Source organism: Zophobas morio, unplaced genomic scaffold (genome assembly GCF_036711695.1).
Source record: "Zophobas morio isolate AGI-343-1 ecotype UQ-CSIRO unplaced genomic scaffold, CSIRO_AGI_Zmor_V1 ptg000016l, whole genome shotgun sequence".
Lineage (NCBI taxonomy): Eukaryota > Metazoa > Arthropoda > Insecta > Coleoptera > Tenebrionidae > Zophobas > Zophobas morio.
In genome coordinates this window covers 166,558-191,886 of record NW_026972121.1, presented here as the reverse complement: position 1 = coordinate 191,886, position 25,329 = coordinate 166,558, and the positions used below count along the sequence as shown (strand labels likewise).

General features: G+C 39.4%; 1 protein-coding gene and 1 long non-coding RNA gene across 2 annotated transcripts in view; both read right to left on the bottom strand.

The window, feature by feature from the left end:
• Positions 1-25,329, bottom strand: part of LOC135129478 (uncharacterized) — a 187,867-nt gene that overhangs the window by 21,261 nt on the left and 141,277 nt on the right. The gene's annotated exons all lie outside the window — the stretch shown is intronic.
• Positions 18,686-19,541, bottom strand: LOC135129353 (uncharacterized). The gene is made up of 3 exons (XR_010280562.1): positions 19,486-19,541; positions 19,100-19,335; positions 18,686-18,815 (listed from the first exon to the last, which is right to left on the bottom strand). It is a non-coding gene; the product is annotated as an uncharacterized LOC135129353 (long non-coding RNA).

Genomic DNA, 25,329 nt, shown 5'->3' with positions numbered 1-25,329 from the left:
GGTAATGAAAATGAATCCGTCAATCCCCTAGTCGGGGATCCCGGGTTCAAAGAGTCAGTCAGGTGTACCTCGGACTCAGACAAGATCCTCGAGGAGATCGCGCAGATGCAGGCTGAGGAAGAGGGCCTAGTAGTAAAGGATGATGCCCAGTCTACTGAGGCAGCTGAGTCTAAGAACCTAGATAACGAGGTGGAACTGCTTCTAGGAGATGATCCAGGGGCTAAGAAAAAAGATCAAGTAGAGCTGCATGAGAGCTTCGTGTCGCGTTGGGCATCTTTGCTGTCTGACGGATTGCCGAAAGAGATTAAAGTCCAAGTAGTGGACAAATATCCTCGAAAGGGGAATATTTCTCTCGAGGCCCCAGAATTAAATGAAGAAATAGCAGCTACTCTGAACGAAATGGGTGCCAAGAGGGATCAGCCATTTACCCAAGAACAGAACTTAGCTGGTTCAGCCTTATCAGCATTAGGACAAGGCATCACGATGATTTTAAAAGATGAGGAAGAACCCCTAGATCGTCTGGAGTTACTAGAAAAATTAGCGGATGCAGGAAAACTAATTACGCAGCTACATTTCCAGGTCTCTTCAGCTAGAAGAGCGTTTATCTCTCCAATATTGACCAATTCAATGAAAAATCTGTTACAGACGACCAAGCCTAGGTCTCTGTTGTTTGGAGAGAAGCTAACTGTAAAGATAAAAACTGCAAAGTCAATGGAGAAGATCGGCAAAGAGATTAAAGCCTCTCCTCTTCCATCGACCTCTGGTACTAGCAAGAAACCAAGCAAGCCAGCCCCTAGACGCACTTTGAACTGGCCGGGCCCGTATGCGAGACAGGGGAACTCGTATCAGGGCCCAAAACAGTATCAGACGAAATTCCCCCCATCTCAGCCGGTCAGCAAGAGTACATACAGCAATGTCTCGAAGTCAACCAGCAAGCCGCGGCCATTGAGGGATGCAAAGAAATAAATAATAAGGTGAGATTAGTAGCAGGACGACTCAGTCAGTTCCTTTCGCAATGGGAAAAAATCACCAGGGATCCCTTTATCCTGAATTGCGTGAAAGGGTATGAAATTCCCCTTCCTGAGCTTTAATAAAGAATTGCATTTTTCGGCAGAAGACGAAAAACTGTTAGAATACGAAATAACAAAACTGGTAGCTATGGGGGCAATAATTAGATGCGAAGCTGTAGAAGACCAATTTTTATCACCGTTTTTTCTAGTGCCAAAGCCAGATGGCTCTAAGAGATTCATACTAAACCTTAAATGTTTAAATCAATTTATAAAGACCAGTCATTTTAAGATCGAGGATATGAGAGTAGCCTTGAAATTAATTTATAAAAATTATTTTCTATGTAGTTTAGACTTGAAAGATGCATATTTCTTGGTAAAAATTGGTCCGGGTAGTCGAAAATTTTTAAGATTTAAATTCAAGGGTCAAATATTTGAATTTCAATGCTTGCCCTTTGGACTTTGTACAAGTCCGTATGTATTTACAAAGTTACTAAAGCCAGTCCTGAACTTTCTTGGAGAAAGGGGATGGTTATCGACAGCGTACATAGATGATAAGTATTTGGGTTTTATTATAAACTCTAAGGCCATGACTCTGTCCTTACCCGAGGAGAAAAAGTATAGGTTAATTAAAACAATTCGAGAAATTTTAAGCAGAGATTCTTGTTTTATTCGCGAAATGACGGGTCTAATTGGTGGATTGGTTGCAGCATGCCCAGGCGTACCGTATGGGATGCTGTATACCAAAATGTTGGAAAGAGAAAAAATGAAGGCGCTAATCCTAAACGATCAAAACTTTGATCGAAGGATGATCATTCGTTCAGATGTAAAGAAAGATCTGGAGTGGTGGCTGAAGAATATTCCAGTAGCAAAGAATCCGATTAGGTCATTAAATTATAGGTTAGAGATTTTCTCGGATGGATCGCTCACAGGGTGGGGTGCGCACTGCAACGGAGAAAATATTCACGGATTTTGATCTCAGGAGGAGAAGAAGTTACATATAAACCAGCTGGAGATTATAGCAGCGTTTTTGGCGCTTAAGTGCTTTGCTAGGGAAGTACAAAATTGCGAAATCTTACTTAGAATTGACAATACTACGGCGATTTCGTATATCAATCGTATGGGGGGTGTACAATACGTAGAACTCAATCAAAGGGCTAAAGATATTTGGACTTGGTGTGAGAAAAGAAGAATCTGGATCTTTGCTTCCTACATCCCCTCGCGGGAAAACACAGACGCAGACAGGGAATCTAGAAGAGTCAATGTAGATACTGAATGGGAGTTAGGAGCCCCCTTCTTTCAGACCATAGTAGAAAGGTGGGGGTTTCCAGAAATAGACTTGTTCGCATCAAGGAGTAATGCTAAGACCGAGGTGTTCTGCTCCTGGAAACGAGACCCAGAAGCTCGGTACATTGACGCTTTTACAGTTAATTGGAGTAAATACCTTTTTTATGCATTCCCTCCCTTCGCGATGGTTGCTAAGGTGCTACAAAAAATCAATTCAGATAAGGCTCAGGGAATAGTGGTGGTCCCTCACTGGCCTACCCAGCCTTGGTTTCCCTTATTTAAATCAATGCTATTAGAAGAACCGTTGTATTTTTCGCCCTCACCTAAGCTTCTGTTATCTCCTTGCAGGTCTCTAATTCACCCGTTAGCGGATCATCTTTCCCTGGTTGCAGGGAGGCTCTCCGGCGATCGTACCAACAGAAACTAGTGCCAGCAGAAGCAGTAGAGATTCTAATCTCTTCACTAACGGATTCTACTCTGAAACAATACAACACAGCCCTTAAAAACTGGTGGAGTTACTGCCAGAGTGAAAAGAGAGACCCCCTACAACCAGATATTTACCTAGTTTTAAAATACTTAACATTTCGATTCAATCAGGAGGCATCATACGCCACACTTAATTCAGAGAGATCAGCGATTAATCTGATAAGCACGATAGACTTGGGTAGTGATCCTGCAATTTGTCGTTTTTTTAAAGGAGTCTTTAAAAACAGACCACCGAAGCCTAAATATGACACCACCTGGAACACAGAGGCAGTTCTAAACTGGGCAGAAGCACTGGGACCGTTGAAAGTCCTGGACCTAAAATCTCTCACCTTTAAGTTGGAATCTTTATTAGCCTTAGCTACAGCCCATAGGGTTCAGACATTGTCCCTAATCAAAATAAGTGACATGACAATTTCGAAGAGCAATGTTATCATAAAGATATCGGAGCAAATTAAAACATCTAGAGTCGGAGTTGCACAACCCTCGTTCAGTCTACCATTTTTTAAAGAGCGAAAGGGCGCTTGCGTCGCCAGGGTGTTGTTGAAATACATAAAAAGAACCAAAATTCTAAGAGGGAATGAAGACTACCTGTTTATTACATTTAAGAGCCGGAATAGATCCCAAATACACTGCTCACAGCACGAGACACGCAGCCACGTCTGCTGCAGAGGCGAGAGGTTTAGATGTAAACATCATAAAGAGTACAGCTGGATGGTCAGCCAGCTCACAGGTGTTCGCAAAGTTCTACAAACGCCTGATAGAACCAAGAAAAGAATCGTTTGTAGAGGTGTTATTCAATCAACAGGGTGAAAAGTCTAGAATAAGTTTAAGTAAATCTTAAATTAAGTTTAGCTTGAATAATGTTATTATGGCATTAAGCTCTGTAACAGGTATTATGGAAGAAAGACTAAGTCGGTTTGCTTTAAACATCTACGATGTAATCTCGAAGAACGAGACTCGTAATATAATTAAAAATCAAACGAACTTACCTTAAGTGATGTTCGATTATAATTATATAAGAGTCTTGTTCGAGATGATTACATCCCTCCCAAAAATTTTTATCCTAAAAAATTTTGTTCCCCACCCCTAAAGTTGAGAGTTTGGTTATATTTTTTGGTTATATTTTTTATAATACAGTATTTTTTGTCATTTTGTGTTTTTTCTCCTTATGTTATCCATCTAAAACTAAAAAATAGCCTTCCAGTCTCAAACTTAACGAGTAATCCAAACAAATATATGATTTTCGTTTGTCGGTCTCAGAGACCTAAACGTGAAGCCGCGTATGAAATTCTCAAGCGTGTATCCGAGGGTTAATGTAGGTGTGACTGATCCCGTGGCTGTTAATGCACTTCTTCAATTGTTAAATGAGTATGCAATGTGCATAGCTACTCAGATGTCGGAAGTGGGTAAAACTGATACTGTAAAAATGAAAATACAATTACCCTCTACACAGCCAATTTCTTGTCAACCCCGGCGGTACGCTGAGTCGGAAAGACAGGAAATTCGGAAAATTGTTGGCGAATTGTTGCGACACGGTATTATTCGCGAGTCTAACTCACCCTATGTGTCTCGTCCCCAACTCAATATTTATTTAGTTTTAGTTTAATTTGTATCGTTTGGTGTAGTACTGCGCCCGCAACCCTCGCTACACTGGTGGCCGACCTATTGCGGCCCTTTTTTCTTTTGGTGACCGCTTGAGTAGCAACCAGTCGAGTGGACTGGACGCGCATTGTGAAGTCGTAGTCGTACCGGCAGCGACATAACCCGCCATCTTGCCGTTGATCCCGCTTTATGATTCCCGCTATTCTTATAACCCCGCTATTGTTGTACCCGCTATTATTATAACCCCGCTATTGTTCTAACCCGCCATTGTTGTACCCGCTACCGCTATAACCCGCGTCAGGGCATAACCCTATTTCGCGCACCCCCTGCCGAGTGCTTTCTCCAGGAGCACCCCAGCCATTACCTCCAGGCCAAGATCACTCAGAACGCACAGCTCGGAAAGTCCAACTCATCTCACTCTGGTAAGCTACATATTCATTTTATGGTCCTTCGAGTTAGCCGGATTAGCGAGGGTTGTGTTAGAAGTGATTAGGTTTTTGCGCGTTGGTTTTTCTGCTAATCTGGCATTGTCGGGTTTGTATTTGAATCATGGCCAATTCGGAAAAAATTAAAAAGCAGCAACTGCTCAGACAAACCCCTTACAATAGGGTAGTCGAAATGAATACCTTAGCAAAACAGGCCGAACATAACCTAGATGACCGTGATAGCTTCGCAGTAGCAATCGGTGACCTTGAAAAACTGTGCGCGGATTTTTATCGTTATCACAACGCTATCATCGGCTTGATAAACGCAGAGGAATTTAATGGGGAAGATGATATTCGAAAAGTCTTCGACTAGCGAATTAAGACCATTCATTTTAAAGTTCAAAAGGCAGCCGAGACCAGTGAGCCCCCTTCGGTTGCTTCCGCCCTTAAATCTAATATCAAGTTACCCAAAGTGGAATTACCTAGCTTTTCGGGTGATATTACGACATTTGTGCCGTTCATGGACATGTTTAATAATCTCATTCATAAATCGAGCGATTTAACCGCCGTAGAAAAATTTAATTATTTAACAGCATACTCCGAACTCCATAATCGTTACAAAAATGATAGACAAATATTGCAAGCCCATTGGATTGCGATTGTTAACGCACCCAAGATTCATTCGGAGCATCCGCAGGAATTGCGAACACTTATAGACACGTTCTCAACTCATTTGAAAGCTATTCGTAATTTTACCCTTCCTATAGATCTAGCGGATTTTTTATTATTCAATGTAATGCATCAAAAGCTAGACTCGTCATTGATAACGCGATTCGAACTTCACCACAATTCGAAAGAAATTCCCACTTATCATAAACTGTATCAGTTTTTAGAACACCAATGGAGCGCGTTAGGCAATGCCATCCCAGTTAAACCTCAACAGAAAAAGTTCGGTCCACATAAGCCTTTTACGCCACAACCGCGATTTACCACGTCTTTAGTGGCGAAGTCAGAGTCTGTAAAGTGTCCTGTTTGTACCTCGCCTCATTTAATCTACAAATGTCTGGAGTTTCTCGGGAAATCTCCCCGTGAACGCTACGCCATTTCTAAGTCGAAACACTTGTGCCTCAATTGTCTTAGTAATTGTCATGTGAGTAAGGCGTGCCAGTCTACTCACAGTTGTCGTCACTGCGGTAAGAGGCATCATAGTCTATTACATTTCGAAGCGTTTCCGAGCGGCGATTGTCAGGTGCCGAATTCTGCAGAAGCTACCTCCATCAAACCAATGAGTGGAGTTGGATTTGCATCGCCAGCAATGGGAGTTTTATTGGCTACCGCTTTCATAGAAGTTCGCGATAACGGCGGAAATTCTAAGGTTCTTAGAGCGCTGCTGGACTGTGGCTCACAAAGTTTCTTCATTTCGCAACAAGCCTTTCATTTGCTAGGTCTGTCTAGACGACATACTTCAGGTCTAGTGCAAGGTTTGGGTCAAGTAGTTACGGCAGCCAATTTAGGTTCAGTGATAATAACATTTCGACCGGTAGGCCAGTTAACGCCCACTTTCAAGGTAAATGCGCTAATTTTACCCAAGATCTGTGATGACTTGCCCTGTGCGTCACTTTCGGCCGAACATTGGTCTCATTTTTGTGCCAAGCTACCGCTCGCAGATCCTTCCTGTGTCTCTCGTGCAGGTATCGATATGCTTCTAGGAGCGGATGTCTATTCACAATTGCTTAGTGGAGAGGTGGTTAAGGGTCAGAAGGGAGAACCAGATGCGCTAGGGACAGCCTTGGGCTATGTATTAGTAGGGCAACATACTGCTAGTACTGCTAATACGAATCTTCATTCCTTTATTACCACGGTTAACACATGTTGCGATTTAGAAAGATCTATTCAGAAATTGTGGGAACTAGAAGCAGTTCCTCGCTTACAGACTTTATCTCCAGATGAGGAACTCTGCGAGGACATTTACAATAAAACTTACACTCGCACCGACAAAGGTCGGTTCGTCGTATCTCTACGGTTTCGCGATACCCCGCCCACTTTCGAAGACAGCCGGTCAATCGCAATCAATCGGTTCCTTCGTCTGGAGGCCAAACTGTTAAAGCCACCGCAGTTGTATGCCCAGTATTCTAAGTTCATGCAAGAATATTTAGAGTTTGATCATATGGAACCTGTTCTTCCTCCGGATGACACCATTGCCACTTATTATATCCCACACCATTGTGTAGTACTTAAGCCAGCCAGTTTAAGCACAAAACTGCGCGTTGTGTTCAACGCGTCCGCACGATCCTCTAATCAAACCTCCTTAAATGAGCATCTTCTTATCGGTCCCAAACTTCAAAGGGATATTTGTACTATCTTATTGAATTTTCGCCTCCATACGTACGTCTTAATTGCCGACATCAAAATGATGTATCGCCAAATCTTAATCAATCCGGTTCAGTGCAATTTTCAGAGGATTATTTGGCGTTTTACTCCTGAACAACCCATTCAGGATTATCGTTTAAAAACTCTAACGTATGGAACCTCGCCCGCTCCCTATCTGACCATTCGTACTCTGTTAAAATTGAGCGAGCAGGATGGTTCGTCGTTTCCATTAGCCGCTGCCGCCCTCCAGACGGACACCTACATGGACGATATTGTTACTGGTAACAATTCTTATCAACAGACTTTAAAGTTGAAAGATGAACTTATTGCACTCCTTAAGGGTGGAGGATTTGAACTTCGCAAATGGGCTACCAATGATAGTTCGCTTGTCTCTGACCTTCCTCCGTCTCATGTTTGTCTTGATGCCATTAATATACGAGAGGAAGATCGTAATGACACTCTTAGAATCTTGGGATTGCAGTGGAATCCCGTATCCTTTCAAATTTACAGTTCATATTCTTCCCGCCAACTGCACTAAACGCCATCTTTTATCCAGTCTCGCACGCATTTTTGATCCTCTTGGCATATTGACTCCGCTTACTTTTTTCATAAAACATTTAATTCAACGCATCTGGACTCTCAAGTTAGCTTGGGACGACGCACCGCCGAATGATATTTTGCGCGCTTGGAATATCTTCGCTAGGGATCTTTCCGTTCTAAACGATTTTTCGTTACCGCGCCGCCTCCTTTGCGATAATTTCCTCTCGTGTGAAATTCATGGTTTCGCTGACAGCTCCGAGAAGGGCTATGCCGCCGTAGTTTATTTGGTTTTTAGGTTCGCCTCGCTTGAACCACGCACGCAGTTTGTTTGTGCTAAATCTAAAGTAGTACCGCTCAAGAAGATTACGATTCCAAGGCTGGAACTTTCTGCTGCAGTATTCTTAACACGGCTCCTCAATCTGGTTTGCCGAATTTACAAAGCCAAAATTCCTTTTAATCGCCTATGTGCTTGGACAGACCCCAGATAGTTCTAGCTTGGATCAAATCTTCGCCGCATCGTTGGAAGACATTTGTCTCCAATCGCGTCTCGTTTATTCAGAGCATCTGCCCTCCTCGTCGTGGTACTATGTTCCTTCCGGTCAAAATCCAGCTGATCTTGGGTCTAGAGGGGCATACCCTCAGGAGTTGCTGGTTAGTTCCCTATGGTGGGCGGGACCCCCTTTTTTAAAGTCCGGCACGCCTCTCAATAATAATCTGACGCCTTCTGTCCCTGTCTCCATTCAGGACGAAGACCGCACGCATTCGTGTAATGCGATAGTGACCCCCTCTGCAGTGGCGTCTCGCCCGAGTCCTACTTCTCCATCCGGGACAAGATGGCATAGTTCGGGTTGTCACCTTGAAAACCGCCGGTGGAGTCTTAAAGCGCCCAGTGGCCAAACTTTGTCCACTCCCTGCAACTTTGCAGTAAAAAAAAACCTTTTTGTTTTTTTTGGTGGGCGGAATGTCTCGTCCCCAACTCAATATTTATTTAGTTTTAGTTTAATTTGTATCGTTTGGTGCAGTACTGCGCCCGCAACCCTCGCTACACTGGTGGCCGACCTATTGCGGCCCTTTTTTCTTTTGGTGACCGCTTGAGTAGCAACCAGTCGAGTGGACTGGACGCGCATTGTGAAGTCGTAGTCGTACCGGCAGCGACATAACCCGCCATCTTGTCGTTGATCCCGCTTTATGATTCCCGCTATTCTTATAACCCCGCTATTGTTGTATCCGCTATTGTTCTAACCCGCCATTGTTGTACCCGCTCTTGTTGTACCCGCTACCGCTATAACCCGCGTCAGGGCATAACCCTATTTCGCGCACCCCCTGCCGAGTGCTTTCTCCAGGAGCACCCCAGCCATTACCTCCAGGCCAAGATCACTCAGAACGCACAGCTCGGAAAGTCCAACTCATCTCACTCTGGTAAGCTACACTATGCGTCTGCCGTTTTACTGGTCGGGAAAAAGACTGGTGACAAAAGGTTATGTGTGGACTCTAAATAAGATTACTGTCAAAGACCGGTACCCACTTCCCCATATTGAGGATCAATTGAGTCGATTAGCGGGACGCAGGGTTTTTACAAATTTGGATCTCTTTGCTGGGTACCATCAAGTACTAATGTCGGACGAATCCATTCGATATACGTCCTTCGTTACCCAGGACGGACAGTACGAGTACTTAGGGATGTCGTTTGGGTTGTGCAATGCTCCAGCTGTTTTCAGCGAATGATAAATGGTCTTTCGGGCGAACTTCGTTTTTCAAAGGTTTTATGTTATCTTGATGACATCCTCATCCCTGCACTATCGCTTGAGCAGTCGTTAGCCGTGCTCCGTGAAGTTCTCGACATTTTCACCGCAAAAAATTGAGGCTGTAGACAACTTTCCCGTACCCAAAGACGTGCATAATGTTAGGCAGTTTCTCGGACTGACCGGTTATTTCGGGAAATTTATTTTCCACTATGCTATAATCGCCAAACCCTTAACAATATTACTACGTAAAAACGCCGCTTTTACGTGGGGCAAAGAACAAGTTGAGGCCTGTAATGCATTAAAACAACACCGTATTTCGTAACCAGTGCTTGCTTTGTTTGACCCGTCAATTAGAGACGCGTCTTTACACTGACGCTAGCCGGATTGAACTAGCGGGCATTTTGGTTCAAATAAATAATAAAGAATGCGTGGTCTCTTATTTTAGTCGACACACCACCTCTTTAAAACAGAAATACCACTCGGTTGAGCTCGAAACATTAGCGATAGTACCGTCTGCTAAGCGATTCAGACAATTTCTTCATTTTTACGGATTGAGCAGCTGTGCGAAGTACCTTTCTCAAGAAAGATTTGAATGCTCGCATAGGTCGGTGGGTCTTGGACCTTGGCGAATACCAGTATGAAATCAAACATAAGGGCAATCAACAAATGCGCCATATAGACGCCCTTAGTCGCAATCTGTCCGCTCATGACTGTGGGGTACATGCCGTAGTCATAAGCGATGACGATTGGCTTCTCGCGGCGCAACAAGCCGACGAAAGCATAATTCAACAAAAAGCGATCCTAGAGACGAGATCGTCAGGGTAACAAATTGATTTTTACTAACTATGCGCTCAAAGGCAGAAAAGTCTATAAAGTAACAAGTACAGGTTTACGCTGGGTCATGCCTAAAGCAAACAGATTTCCGAAAAGTGACTACTTTAATTCACTCTCTAACGAACAATTTTGTTGGGGAAATGAACAGGAAATAGAGCTAAAATATGTAATCGATCGCTTGACATCAAGACCTTTGTTGGGTGTTTTTGAGCCGAATCTTCCAACCGAATTGCATACTGACGCCAGTTCTTTAGGTTATGGTGGCGTTTTAATCCAAAAATGCAATGGTCAGACACGAGTGATAGGGTATTTTAGTAAGCGGACTAGCCCATGTGAGAGAAATCACCATTCATAGGAATTAGAGACACTTGTCATCGTAAACTCTTTAAAACGTCTATCTGTTGGACGTACAGTTTTTGATTGTCACCGATTGCACTGTTGTCAAACCCACATGTAAGGTTGTTGCCACGAGTTGCGAGGTGGTGGTCTTACATGTAGGATTTTAACTTTAAGTTAGAATATCGAAAGGGGAGTTCGTTGCCCCATGTTGACTTTCTTAGCAGAAACCATCCCACGGTCCCAAGAGTGTCCCATAAGGACTGGCTGCGGGTCGCTCAAAATGGTAATGCAGAGGTAAATGAAATGTTGTCATTGTTGCGCGAAAGTAAATTAGACAACAAGCTGTATCTTGAATTCAAAGAAAAAAGTAAATTAAATTCTACTAATATACATAATATCAACAGAAATCAATTGAAATTGAGAAAGAGGGCATCAGATCCATCTATATTATTTTTTTACTCATATAAAATGTAGATGAGTAATCAGCCAATCCATAACGGAAACTATTTTGGGGCTACATTTTGACTTTGCGATTATTCGAATGTCTGTAATGGATATTGTGCTTAAAGGTTTATTGGTATGTTTGGTAATAATACGCACATTGGTTATTATTCTATATTAAGGTTGAAATGACTTGTGTTAACAGCTCGATGGTTGGAGGATGAGAGAGCGTTGAGAACAGCGTTGCCACGTCGTTTTGCTTGCTATCGGTAGATTTCTTGGATAATTTTCGGTAAATTTCTTCATTTTTTCGGTAGATCGGTTTTTTGTGATAGAAAAGGTATTACACAAATAATACGTTTTTTTTTTTATCATATATGAAGAAGGTAGAAATATTTTGTTATTAAAAAGAAACAAATAAAAAACAAATATTAATATAGATCATTTAAAAAAATAGATCTATAAGTAAACATGCTAAAGCTAGTAGGTAGTAGGAACATTTTGTTAAAAATAAAAACACAATAAAACTATAATATTCCCCTTAATTATTGCCTCAGGTGCTGAAGTGTTTCGGGGATATACTAAATTTTGTCTAACTAATTAAAAAAAAATCCCCTTTTAATTATAACGCGCTTAAAAAGAATAGATATTTGGTGCTATCTGTAAAAATGTATAGTGGTTACGCTGGTGCGTAATAGAGGGAACTAAACAAATTCGCAGAACTAAATTTATACTGAAAAAATATTAAGAAATAAAATTATATAAAAAAAATTATTGAAAATTTATAAATACATTAAAAATAAATTCTTGAATTATCGTAGACTTTTCGGTAGATTTTGTGTTTCAATCGGTAGATCGGTAGACAGAGCCCAAAATCGGTAGATCTACCGAAAATTCGATAGAAGTGGCAACACTGGTTGAGAAGCCGAACATTACAATTCAAGCCTATCGCATGCGCAGTACCCTTAGTGTAATACTTGCGTACATACCATATATCTCCCCCCCCCCTATTCTGTTGACACTTACAGTACTATGAATTACATATTGCACTTAAACTACACATTTTACTTAACTAACATAATCTCTTAAACTATCACATCTTACTCTAGCTATTTTCCCTCTCCCTCCTTTCGTTTAACATTGACTAAAAGATAAGAAGAGAAAAAAAATCATTGTCTATATCTTGGAGGTATCTTAACATCTCTTTTTGGTCGGTGTACTATGGATGGTTGTTGAGTCATTTGAGGTAATAAAGTGTCATGATCTGAAATATCGTTTGGAGGCGCAGTTGTCTCTGATGTGCCAGGTATGGGATGAATGTCTTCAGGATGAGTATCTGATCTGAAATAGGATCCCACAGGCAAACCCGTGTATCTCTGCAATGTAAATTTGTTATCCTTTTTTTTTATCTGTTCTGCGGACATTGCGGTTTCTGCAACTGCCGACCTGATTTGATTCAAGTGTCTCTTCCACAATTGTCCCGATTGCAATCTACATAGGTATACCACTCTACCAAGTTTTTTTGCAATCTCAGCCCTGATCCATGATTTGTGGTTGAGATTCCTATAATCACGAATAATGACTGAGTCACCTATCTCAAAATTTCTAAATATTTTCTTACAGGAAGTCGTCTCTACTATTGCAGATCGTGTTTTTAGCAAATCTAAACGTAGTCGTAATTTTCTGCCAAACATTAATTGAGCTGGTATTTCACTTGAAGTACTATTAGGGATATTATTATGAATTAACAAAAATCTACATAATAACGTTTGAATATTAACACTACGATTATTAGAATCACTTAATGCTGATTTCAGTTTATTCTTGACTATCTTAACACTACATTCCGCTGGACCGTTGCTTTGCGGGTTGTAAGGTGGTGTTTTAACATGTTTAATACCATTATTATGAAAAAAATGTTCAATTTCGTCGGATACTAACGACGTGCCATTATCAGATACGATTGTAACAGGTAAACCAAATCGCGCGAAACATTCTCTTAATTTCTCTATCGTTGTCTCCGATGACAAATTTTTAACTAAATACGCGTCGATCCATTTAGAGTAATAGTCGATTATTACCAAGAAATTGTGATCCCGTAGGTTAAAGTGATCGATATGAATAGTGGTAAAAGGTTCCGAACATTTCGGCCATGGTGCCACTGATTTTGGCGGACTTGATCTAGTTATTAAACAGTGATTGCAAGATTTACACATGTTTTCTATTTCCTTATCGATTTTAGGAAACCAAAGATAAGAACGAGCTAACGCTTTTGTTCGTACTATGCCTTCATGTGAACTGTGTAATTCTTTCAAGACTGTTTGTTGTAATAACGTTGGTATTACTACTCGATGACCATAATATACGCACTCATTAATTATGTCTAATTCCAATTTTCTACAGAAGTATGGTCTTAACTCCCCCTCTACTTTCTTTGGCCAATCGTTCAAAATAAAATATTTTACTTGAGATAAAAGTCTATCATTATTTGTTGCCTCGACTATCGTTTTATTATCCACTGGTGAGTCTAAACTAGCAAATAAAATATTCTCCATATCATTGTCCTCACTGGAATCTACTTTTAAATTTAAAGGCAATCTTGAGAGACAATCAGCTACGGAATTCGATTTTCCGCTGATGTGTTCAATCTCGAAATTAAAATTGGAAAAATAAAGCGCATATCTTTTGATCCTGTTTGCGTACATAGGATTAATGTCTGATTTCTTGCCAAATATACTAATTAGCGACCTTTGATCTGTTTTTAGAGTGAATTTCTTGCCGTATAAATATTGCTCAAATTTGTTAATACCAAAATAGCAAGCTAGCGCCTCTTTGTGTACCGTCGAATAGTGCCGTTCCGCATTGCTATAAGTTCTTGATACACACGCGACTGTACGTTCAACACCGTTAACATTGTGGGATAATATAGCTGCTATACCTGTTTCAGAGGCATCACAGGTTACTATTATTGGTAATTCTGGGTTGAAGTACATTAACACATTGTCTGATAAAATAACTTCTTTAATTTTTGAGAATGCATTCTCGCAAGCTTCTGACCATTGAAATCTGGCGTTACTTTGAAGTAACTTGTACATTGGTGACAATATATCTGTGATATTAGGTACAAACTTAGAATAATATCCTACCATGCCTATGAATGATCTAAGTTGTGTGATATTTTTTGGTTGTGGTGCATTTGAAATAGCTTTAACTTTGTCTTTATTTTTAGTTAATCCTGCAGCTGTTAGATCAAAACCTAAATAAGAAATTCTATCTTGACTAAATTTACACTGATCAAGATTTACCGTTAAACCTGCATCAGATAGTATTTGAAAAACTTTCCGTAATATTAGCATGTGATTTTCATTTGCTCTATGACCTACCAATATATCATCTTGAAATACAAAAACATTATCTACACCTTGAAAAATTTGTTCTATATGTTTTTGACAATAAAAACTAGCACATTTAATTCCAAATGGCATACGATTCATTTTGTATAATCCCTTATGTGTGGATATTGTGACTAAATGCTTTGACTTCTCATCTAATTCAAATTGTCGATAAGCGTCCTTTAAATCGATTTTAGAAAATTTTACGTTATCGTGCAATGATGCAAAAATCTGTTCAATTTTTGGTAAAGGGTAATACACATCCTCTAAACATTTATTTAGCCCAATATAACTACCGCAAATTCTGACATTACCATTTTGCTTTACAACGGGTACAATATAGGAAGACCACTCACTCGTAACAATAGGTGAGATGATATCCTTTTGTTCCAATCTCTGTAATTCAGCTTCGATTTTATCTTTTAAAGCGAGAGGTATCGACTTTGGTCGTTGATGAACCGGAATAACATGTGTTTGTAATTGCAGAGACACCGTAGCATACCTGAATTTTCCAATTTCATCCGTACACGCTTCAGGAAATTCCTGCCTTAGTACCTCAGCGACATCTGCCTCTCCTAACTTGTTCACTCCTACAAAATTTTCTATTAGATTAAATTTGTCTATAAAATCCCTGCCTAATATGTTCACAGTACCATTACTAATTACATAAAAATTTAAATAATGCGACATTTTGTTATAGTTTACTTTTACATTTACTATTCCTATTGTAGTTATTAATTCGCCTGTATAACCTCTAAAATTTGTACTACAGCTTTTCATGGTAACATTAGACAAATATTGATCATAGAAAACTCTGTTAATAGCTGACACTGGCGATCCACTATCTAATTTCATTGTGACTAACTGATCATTGACTTTAACAACTATTTTTATCGGCTTTATACCTACACTACTAATACAATCTATCGTGTTGATCGCATCACCCCCCTGATACTGATTACTGACCTGTTCGTTTTCTTCACCCAAGTTCATGTAATTTACCGCTTTGCCTCTTGTTCTACACATGGATTTTAAATGTCCTATCTTGCCACAATTGTTGCACCTGTATTTCATGTACTTGCATAATCCTCCATGGTTTTTTCCACATCTTCCGCATTGTCGCTCTTGGGTCTTCATGCTTGTTTTGTTTTGTCTGTGGTTTTTGTTGACTGTCCAAGCCCTGGATGGTCCCTGTTTCCCTGGTTGGCTTTCACTGCTCTGTCCTCTCTGTTGTTCTTTTATGACGTGAATATTTCCTCCATTCTCATTTCCTTTATATGAATTTGCCATCGCCGTCTCCTTTGTAATCGCGATTTTCACAAGGTCTTCAATCTTCTTGGTCGCGTCTTCTTCAACTAGACGATCTAACACCGCTCCTTGTCTCATACCCGATATAAATCTGTTCACTAATACTTCCTGCAGTGACTTGAAAGCGCAATTTATTGATAATCTTTTTAACCTCGTGTACCAATCTAAACATGTTTCATCGCTGTTTTGCGTTGCCTTGTAGAATGTTATCCTTTCCCTGAACACATTTATCGGGATACTATACTGTTCCTTGAGCAACTGTACCAAATCCTCGTAGCTTTTGTCTTTTGGCATGTCCGGAAAGCACCTGTCCCGTATCGTTTTGTACGTTTCCATTGAGAGATAACTAATCAGCACTGCCACTTTTTTTGTTGGTTCGATAGCGTTTGCATCACAATATTGCTCGAAGAGTTCATTATAAATAGTAAAATCCATAGATGCGTCGTACCTTTCCATTGACCCAATATTCTTCGTCTCTCCCGTCATGGGTTTTATTGGTTAACCACGTGTTTCTCTGGAGATAGTACTTACGACTTTTTTTCTTCACTTCTACACGACTTTTTTCTTCACTTCTACTTTGACCTGATCTTCAGTTTATCCTCGTCGCCATGGTATGTTTGGTAATAATACGCACATTGGTTATTATTCTATATTAAGGTTGAAATGACTTGTGTTAACAGCTTGATGGTTGGAGGATGAGAGAGCGTTGAGAAGCCGAACATTACAATTCAAGCCTATGGCATGCGCAGTACCCTTAGTGTAATACTTGCGTACATACCATATATTTTACTGTACGTGTATTCAGTATGAAATATTTTAAAAATAATTACGTTAAAATATCTTAAATATGACAAACATTGTATCAATGTTAAATCTTAAATAATTTATCCGAACTAAATGTGCTGTGATTTGATTTGATGTTGACACTTGCATAACCTTATAATAAGTTATTGAAAAGTGTCTCAGTTTAATCAGTTTTGTGTTAATAGTTATCACAAACGGTAAGTATTGGGGTGAAATACGTTAATTTTAGACTTTCAATGCATAGATGTCCCATCCGTTATCAAAAACGCGGAAAGTTGAGAACTTGAGTAAAACTCCGCCTTTTAAATCAATTTGTTAATGCTTTTCTCTATTTAAGTACAAGTTCTTCTCAAAATTTTATTCACTTAAAAATTAAATAACAACAAGTAAATAATTTGATTTTTTTAAATCTGTCCCGTCCATTATCATAATTCTGATCTTTAAAAACATTTTTCCTTAACTATTATTTTATTATGACGCTTCTTCATTTAATGTTATTCTAGGTATGAGTGTCGAGGTAGTACGTAAAGAAAAAGTACGGCAAGCAATGCGTCGCTACCGGCAGAGTATTAACGCGGATCCTGTAAAAGCAAAGTGGTACCGCGAAAAAGATGCCCAAAGAAAACGCGCAGAAAGGGTTGTTGAAAGAAGTTTTCTTGTGAAAAATCCTACTCTACATAAAATTAAAAAACATAAAGCACCAGAACGTAAAAGAATCTACAGATTAAAACTAAAAGAAACAGCAAAACAAAAAAAAAGAAGCAGTATTTCCATATAAGTGTCCTCAATCATTGGGAAAAGCTGTGAAGAAAGTAAAAAGCGTGCTGCCCGCGAGTCCTCGTAAACGAGAGGCAGTAGTTAAACAACTGCTTTTTCAAATACAACCTGCAACCTCAAAAGCATCTACATTTGCAACTAATTCAGCGCGGGCCCTTACGAAAGAAGAACAAAAAAAAATCGTCGACTTTTATCTTCGTGATGATATCAGCAGACAGGCGCCCGGACAAAAAGACACGAAAAGTGTTAAAAACGTATCTTCCGGTAAAAGAGAAGTCTTTCAAAAACGTCATATGGTAATGGCAGTAAAAGAAGCATTTGTTTTATATAAAGACGAATATCCAGATTGCAAGATACATATAAGTAAGTTCTACAGCATGAGACCTCAACATGTGTTATTGTCTTCTGAAACGCCTCATAATGTGTGCGTATACAAATATCACGCAAATTTTAATTTTATTGTTGAAACACTTCATGAACTGATACCAATTTTTCCCGCAACTGGGAAAGAACTTTTAGAGCATATCTGTTGCAATACTCAAAATGAAGTATGTATGTACCTAATTTTGATACTTGTCGTGTTTTTAAATAGTTTACGTTTGAATAAAAAAAATTGATTTTGTTTGTACCATCCGTTATGTCTTGTCCGTTACCAACACTAGTTGTTATGAAACTTCGATACAATAACATACTACGAGCTATCAAAAAAAATATTGTGTCAAGCAATTGTTCAATCTTAGTTTATTTCACATTTGTCAATTTCATAGTTAATACTTACAGTAATTCGCAGAAAATTCTGATTAAATTTACTAAAGTTTTCACGGTGGGTAATATCGTGTCCCATCCGTTATCACTTTTCAAAATTTTTTCATTGGTCACAACAGCAGCACGTGTCATCCATAAGCGAATATCAAAAGGCTTTATATTAAATTTGCTAATATTTCTATATTTTGTTTTATTTATTATAACAATAATACTGTAAGAAATGCAAAATTAACAAATAATTTTGCATCCACATGTCCTGTCCGTTATCATGGAATGGCTGTAATACTAGAGGTTTATTGATTACTACTTAACAAATATTTCTTTAAACTCTTAATGTATCAAAATTATCAATTAATTATCAATTATTAATCAAAAGACTTACCTTGTTGTTGCATTTTTTGCTCGTGTGTACCTGTGTGAAGAAAAAAATATATCTTCTTTTGAAATGAAATAAATTTTTAGGAAATTCATTTATTCTTGCAGTAGACATACAAATTACAAAACATGGTACAGTTTTTTATTTGATGTACTTGGAATTTCTTCAATCATTGGAGGATTTTTTTTGTTTACTAAAGTTCGTGTCGGTAGTTTCCGTTTGTTTTTTTTAATTTTTGTTAGGTAGCTGGGGCAATTGGGAAAAATTGTGGGTACCGAGTTATGTTTCAATTTTGGATTAACATACGGAATCACTACCTATTAAAACAAACTTAGTGATGAAACTGCTAGGTGCCACAAATAACAATAAAGGTGGATTTATACACATCAATTTAGCATTCAAGATTTAATTTAGTCTAAAATTTACTGTATCAGTACGACTTTAGATAAAAAAAAATAACTTAAAATTCACCAATAATACAAAACCCTCAATTTTCACGTGCGTTCTCTTCAAAAAAATATAAAAAATATTCGTTAAATTATATTTTAAATGTTATATTGGTTTGCATAAATTCACCCTAAGTCATTGTTCATGAACTCACCGAGCCTGATTGCCATTCTCTCAAGATACAATCCGATGTGAAATGTTTCTCACATAAAACATCTCAAACTGACAATTGCCTATCAGCCCGGGGAATATTATGTTGCCATTTCTTTAATAATTCTGGATCTTTAGGGGCACGAAAGAAACTACATTTTTCGTTATTACTTTTGTAGCCACTTCTACAGTTTGGTGCGAAACATTTATTGTTTTTGGGGCTCATCTTCAAAATATAACCTATACAAATCGGACTGTACTCATCATTTGCGTTGACTACTCACGTTACACTATATGCTGTTAGCTTTGTATATGATAACTATTGTTTATATGGTTAAATAGCAGCTCAACATTCGTTTTTTTCATAAAAATTAACACAAATACACGTACCAACTACGTTAAAGTCGGGTGCCGCTGTACCACTAGCGCCGCGGAAACTCAGCGGCACAATGTGGACTACGTAGTTCCTTCTCCTATTTATTTATCCTTCTAGGCTAAACGAATTAAAACTCTAAAAGATTGCACACGGTGCAAATATAATTGTCGCTCAAAGATTACAAATGCGGAACAAAAAAATAGTAATTTACACAATTGGTTCTGGATAGCCTGCGACCGAAGGGAGTGCCGCATTTGCGTGAATGCGGGAAGCAGGCTCACAAACGTGTTGTGTACCATATTTGTTGCAACGAATAAACCTTTAAATTGAAAAGATTAACTGTGAGTTATTTATAAACAACGGTATTGACAGCGCCGTCAACACGCCACAATGTTGACACTACCCAACTATTTTAAGGTTACTATGGCAACGGAAAGTTAGAATGCACGTGTGCGGGAAATTCGATCTCTCGCACCCTGGTGAATGCGCGAAAGCCATCAAAAAAGGTCAGAAAAACATATTTCAAAACTTTTATTCTCTATCAGAAAACGAGAAAAGAATGTACTACATAATTTCAACAACACAAAACGGGCCATTCGCCAATTCAAGAAATAGATAATGTGCATATCTGGCTTATTATAAACTTCTTGAAATGCGATCTGAGGGTATTCTATGGACTCCCCGTTCGCCGGTACTCACGTGAACACGTTTTACAATTGAATACATGTAAAGTTTATTGTTAATAATAACGCCTTTTGGCAACTAATAGGTGTGAAGCGAGTTTTCTTTTAAAGATAAAACCCAACAAATAAACCGTGGTGTAACAGTGGCGTTCCAACTCGGGCTCGAAGTGAAAATTAAGGGAAAACGTTAGTACGAACAGAATTCGAAAAGTGTTGTGCACCTTGGCATTAGGTCTAACACGCATCCGGATTCGATAGGGTCTTCTAAAGTTGCACCCGGGGAGGACGGAAATTCGTGGCATTTCGAAAAGTGAACGACAGACGCGTCGTCACTTTCGCGAATATCCGTGATTATATTTGAACTTTCGGAGGACATTCTCATGGTCACCGCCATTTTGAATCTAGGACTTTCGTGTTTCGCAGCGCGCGCTCCCTGGTGAACGAGACGTTCGGGAAATAACGCGCCGACGCATCTAGTGACTTCGTTGCAAACCGTTGCCGGAACTGTTCAATTTTGACATATTGGACAGATTTGACGTATGTCAACGAGTAAACGAATTGAGGTTAACCGCTATAACTTCAGGTCACGATCCACCATAAATAAGGAAGATCCGGAACCAAGTGAACGCGATGAAACGATGCCGGACAATATTGTATTGACCCCGGAGCAATTCAGCCAGCTCCTCAACAGCATGAAGACCATACTTTCACCTCCAGCCGGATCCTCTTCGAGCGGAGTACCTCCACGTCCGACGCCAGGGACACTCGCAGAGTGCAAATCCAGATTCTCGGGAGGTAAATGGGAGTCTGTCGACGCATTTTTAGACGCTGTCGATGTGTACAAAGGTTGTATAAATGTATCTGACGATGACGCGCTGAAGGGAATGCCGATGCTCCTGGACGACAACGCAGCAACGTGGTGGCAAGGTGTAAAGGATACCTTCAACAATTGGGAGGACGCCATGAAAGCGCTGAGACACAGCTTTGGTGAGGACAAACCGCCGTACAAAATATTCAAAGAGTTATTTTCCAGAGAACAATCCCCTTCAGTGGCGCTTCCGCACTGTACAAACGACCTGGTTTCCACTTCATAGCGAAGAGGCAGTAACCCCACGTTCTCGTGAATACTGTAAGCGTGGAGCCACTAAGGTCCGACGAAGGCACCAGTCTCTGTGAACAAGAAAAGTTTCGGCTGTCCATCCTTCTGGATCAGAATAAGACGGCTTTCGAACGATACGAAGACTCAACACCATATGCGGACCACTGCATCAACTTCACGGACGACGTTCCGATAGCCATACCACCGTATCGTTTATCCCCTCAAAGGCGAGAGGCTCTTCAAGTAGAGATCCAGAAGATGCTTGACGACCGGGTCATCGAAGAGTGCGAGTCTCCATACGCGGCACCTGTGGTCATGGTTCCAAAGAGAGACGGCACCCATCGCGTGTGTGTGGACTACCGAAAATTAAATCACGTAACTGTCCCAGATCGCTATCCCCTGCCGCGAATTGATGATGTGCTCCATGCTGCCAAACGAAGTTTTTACATGAGCACTATCGATTTGAAAAGCGGGTTTTGGCAGGTCCCCGTTAGGATGGAAGATCGTGAAAAGACAGCATTCATAACGCTATTTGGCCTATACCGTTTTATCCGAATGCCATTTGGCTTGCGCAATTCGCCAGCCACCTTCCAGCGGCTTATGGATCGGTTTAAGACTGGTGTTCCTGGGGTATGTTTGCTGGTGTATATGGACGACTTGATCATTCTATCAGAGACGTTCGAAGAACACCTGAGTGACCTGGAAAAAGTGTTTGAGCGACTACGTCAGTTCAGACTAAGTGCTAACCGGAAGAAATGTGTTTTCGCCCGTGCCGCCGTAAAGTTTTTAGGACATGTAATTAGTACTGGCGGGATCTCCGCCGACCCTGATAAAGTATCTGCGATTGTGGACATGCAACCACCAAGTAATGTCAAGCAACTAATGTCTTTCTTGCAAACGTGTAGTTGGTTTCATCGATTTATACCTGAGTTTTCAAATGTGGCTCGGCCCCTAACTACTTTAACTAAGAAGAAGGCGCAATGGACGTGGGGTGCTGCCCAAGAAGAAGCTTTCGACAAATTGAACAGGCTGTTAGCGATGGCTCCGATCCTCCGACAAGCTGACCCAACATTACCGTACATCCTCAAGACGGATGCCAGCTCGTTTGCTTTGGGTGCTTGCTTACTGCAGGGGGGGGGCGCTGATGAGAGACCGGTTGAATATGCCAGTAGGCTACTAACTTCGGCTGAGCAAAACCATACCACCACTGAGAGGGAGGCCATCGCAATTGTGATTGGCGTCCAGCGATTCAGGGGTTACCTAGAGGGGGCAAAAGTCACAGTCGCCTTGGATCATCAACCCCTCAAATGGTTGATGACGCTGAAATCCCCTTCTGGGAGATTGGCACGGTGTGAACTCCGACATAGAGATCTGTGCGATAACAGTTAGTTTGCCTTCGGTTTCAGTAAAGGAACTACGAGACGAGCAATTGAAGGACGAAATTCTCTCCAAATTTCAACTTTATATCATTAGCGGTTTGGGCTGGGCGTTGATGTCAGTCGGGACATTGCCTTTTATATATAAAGATTTTCGTCTGTCATTTTTATATATTTAATGACTTAAATGCGAGCGAAGCCGCGGGTAAAAGCTAGTACAAAATAAAAAACAGATTATTTAGCTACTGCCTTCATCAAATTTCTCGAATGAAAAAGCAGAATGCTCTAAAAAAATGCAAAGGTGTGTGACACGTCCGTCTAGTGTAAATGTAAGGCTAGTAGGTGGGTGGCAAGATAAATTAATCGGGTCGCGGAAATTTGATCGAAAGACAATTGTTCGAAAAACAAATTATCGAAAGCATTTGATCGAAAAACAATTGATCGAAAAAACAATTGATCGAATAACAAATGACCGAAAAGGAATGAAGTTTCAGGATCGATTGGGCCGCATACATCTGTATGTAGAATTTCTAGTGGTCTTCTTGTCCTCTGTCTCGTTGTATTAAAAGGGAGTCTTGTTTGCTTTGCTTCCATGCAGACTTCACAGAAACCCATTTGACATTTCTTTTTATTCAGTCTCATGCCTGTCGATAGATCTATTAATCTTTTTATATTCTTTGTTCCCAAATGTCCTAGCTTTCTATGCCAGTCTTTTACTGAAGCATTTTCTGCAAGGTAACTCTCTTCCTTACTTTGATTTATACTAACCATATATAAACCACTTTCAATTTTTTTTCCTTCAAGTATTTTTTCATTGTTTTTCTTTATTACTACCTTTTCTTTAATAAATGTTACTTCACCATCATTCTCTGTTATAGCATTAACCGACAGTAGATTTTTGCTTAATTCGGGTACAAAAAGTACATCATTCAGTATACATGAACTTCCTTCAACTGTTCCTTTCCCTTCTGCCTTCATTTTTTCATCTTCTTTGCAACTTGTATGCTACTTTCGATATTTTCTAATGCTGTAAACATCACTTTCGAGTTGACCATGTGGGATGAACATCCTGAATCAACTATAAAATCTTGCGTTGTGAATCTTCTGTCTTCTGTAAGAAAGACTATCTTCTTTTTTTCTAATGATTTTGTCTTATCTCTAAAAAAACAATCTTGCTCTTTATGGTTTGTTTTCTTGCAAATCTTGCATTGGTTATTTGTCTTTTTGGGACAGTTATTTGCAATATGTCCAAAGCACCCACACTTAAAACATTTTACTTCGCCAGCACCCTTTTCTTTCCATTTTCGGCAAAATCTTGTATCATGCGAACTACTTTTACAATGTTTACAAAATCTCTCTGAACTTTTAAATGCAATATCTCTCTCACTTTCCTTGCTACGGTTTTCTTCGGATAGTAGTCTTGCTATCAATTTTGGTAAGGTTTTCTCATTATCTTGAGCAGATTCCCAGGCAGTCCTGAAGAAACCATAACTTTGAGGTAAAGATGACAGTATTTTTGACAGTAACATGTTGTCATCAACTGTTTGATTGAGACTTTTTAATTTGTGTGCAATACTCTCTATTTTGCTAATGTGAGTAGCCGTATCAGTACCTTTTCCAAATGTGTAGCTGTAGAACTCTTGCAGCAAATTACATATTTGTTCTGAAGTGCTTCTTTCAAAAATATTTTTGATTTTTTCGAACATTTCTTTGGAGGTCCATAATGTGCATCATGTACTTTTTGTCTATTGACGTTACAATTAGTTTTTGCGCTTTTGCATCATTTCTCACCCATTTAGTTTTATCTTCCTCCTTTTCCACACTAGATAGAAGCTTGTCTCCATTTACTATTCCAAACAGATCATAAGCCTTAAATGTTACTACTATTTGAAATTTCCACAACTGATACGTGGTTTCATCTTTAAGCTTTTCTATTAAATTCACCTCTTCTGTCAACGCCATTATTTTGTTGTTTTTTTTTTTTATTTTCTTATGTCACTGTCAAATATGTTTTCTTCCTTTTCGAGTTTTATTTCTCTCGTTAAGGTTCTAAAATTTCTTCTTCTAGCTTTACTGCCTCAGTACTTGTGAGTACTCTGGGCCCATAACCTGTTGTGATTTCGGGTTTTACTTTAACTTCTTTGCTTGAGAAAATGAGAAAATGACTTTTTTAATAATTTTTATTTATATATTTTTTTTGTTACATAGCAACTGTTCCTTTTTTTAAAGATAATTGAATATAAAATTAACACTCTTAAAAATTCATTCTCATCAAGATCAACTCATTAACATAATTATTTATTATTTGCGTAGACAGGATATTCTGCCACTTTGTGACATATCGACAGTCAGAAGATACTTAAAACAAATAAATGTCAAATGTGGTTTAGATGAAAATTTTTTTGTTGCTTTTTAAAAAAAACTTTCTTCAAAGAGTGAATTACAGAAACATGGAGTGCTGTTATTTGACGAAATGAGCCTGAAAACAAGTATTACTGTGAATTCAAGAACTATGAAATTTGATGGTTACACAGACTTTGGGGAAGATGTAAATAACTCACCAAATAAGGAATTAGTAGATCATGCCTTAGTTTTTATGTTTTCATCGATTCATGACTCTTACATACAACCTGTAGCGGTGTACGGAGCTAAAGGTATAATAACTGCATCTTAATTTTAGAGTAATTTGTTTTGGTAGTA